The sequence below is a fragment of the Marmota flaviventris genome, chromosome 7, assembly GCF_047511675.1.
Source record: "Marmota flaviventris isolate mMarFla1 chromosome 7, mMarFla1.hap1, whole genome shotgun sequence".
NCBI lineage: Eukaryota > Metazoa > Chordata > Mammalia > Rodentia > Sciuridae > Marmota > Marmota flaviventris.
Genome location: NC_092504.1, coordinates 41202472 through 41204114, shown reverse-complemented (window position 1 = coordinate 41204114; position 1643 = coordinate 41202472). Strand labels below are relative to the sequence as shown.

The 1643-nt window shown below is 40.8% G+C and overlaps 1 non-coding gene across 1 annotated transcript; it reads left to right on the top strand.

Moving 5' to 3' along the window:
* The first annotated feature begins 469 nt into the window (after nucleotides 1-469).
* LOC114100974 (U6 spliceosomal RNA) lies at nucleotides 470-576 on the top strand. Its single transcript, XR_003584188.1, has one exon. It is a non-coding gene; the product is annotated as a U6 spliceosomal RNA (small nuclear RNA).
* Nucleotides 577-1643: the final 1067 nt, after the last annotated feature.

Below are 1643 nucleotides of genomic sequence, written 5' to 3'. Positions count from 1 at the left end.
AGCAGCCTCATTAGAGACTCGTTATCATTGCGTCTCACCCCCTGGGTAAACAAAGAAAGGCTAAGAAGCGTGTGAACACCCAACTTACTGCCCAAACCAGGAGCTGCTTGTACTCATTGCAGCTGCCAAGCCAGTCTTCATAGAGGGTGCTGGAACACTGGGCTGTGGGCCATCTCCTCTTCTCCCACAGCCGAGTGGGACTCTTAGAACCACTGGACATTTGCAAGGGATATTAATATGAAAGGTACTAAACAGAAGGAAACTGACCAATCTAGGTAGCCACAGAGGGCAATCACAAAACTTTGGAAGGTAAGAGGGTCCAGGGTGGTGGGCTGTGTGGATATGAAGAGGAATCCAAGTGGTGGAACAAGACACCAGTCATGTGAGCTAAGGCACTGATTAGGTTCTCTTCAACCTCAGTTGCTTCAGTTAGATGGGAATGACAATGAGAGTTAAAAGGATTCTTTGGGTGCTCGCTTCGGCAGCACATATACTAAAATTGGAACGATACAGAGAAGATTAGCATGGCCCCTGTGCAAGGATGACATGCAAATTTGTAAAGCGTTCCATATTTTTTGCGGATGATATGATACTATATCTAACAGACCCAAAAGGGTCTACAAAGAAACTACTAGAGCTAATAAGTGAATTCAGCAAAGTGGCAGGATATAAAATCAACACGCATAAATCAAAGGCATTCCTGTATATCAGCGACAAATCCTCTGAAATGGAAATGAGGACAACCACCCCATTCACAATATCCTCAAAAAAAATAAAATACTTGGGAATCAACCTAACAAAAGAGGTGAAAGATTTATACAATGAAAACTACAGAACCCTAAAGAGAGAAATAGAAGAAGATCTTAGAAGATGGAAAAATATACCCTCTTCATGGATAGGCAGAACTAACATCATCAAAATGGCGATATTACCAAAAGTCCTCTACAGGTTTAATGCAATGCCAATCAAAATCCCAACGGCATTTCTTGTAGAAATAGAGAAAGCAATCATGAAATTCATATGGAAAAACAAAAGACCCAGAATAGCAAAAGCAATTCTAAGCAGGAAGTGTGAATCTGGCGGTATAGCGATACCAGATTTCAAACTGTACTACAGAGCAGTAGTAACAAAAACAGCACGGTACTGGTACCAAAACAGGCGGGTGGACCAATGGTACAGAATAGAGGACACAGAGACCAATCCACAAAACTACAACTATCTTATATTTGATAAAGGGGCTAAAAGCATGCAATGGAAGAAGGATAGCATCTTCAACAAATGGTGCTGGGAAAACTGGAAATCCATATGCAACAAAATGAAGCTGAACCCCTTTCTCTCGCCATGCACAAAAGTTAACTCAAAATGGATCAAAGAGCTTGATATCAAATCAGAGACTCTGCATCTGATAAAAGAAAAAGTTGGCTCCGATCTACATATTGTGGGGTTGGGCTCCAAATTCCTTAATAGGACACCCATAGCCCAAGAGTTAATTACAAGAATAAACAAATGGGACTTACTTCAACTAAAAAGTTTTTTTCTCAGCAAGAGAAACAATAAGAGAGGTAAATAGGGAGCCTACATCCTGGGAACAAATTTTTACTCCTCACACTTCAGATAGAGCCCTAATATCCAGAATATACAAA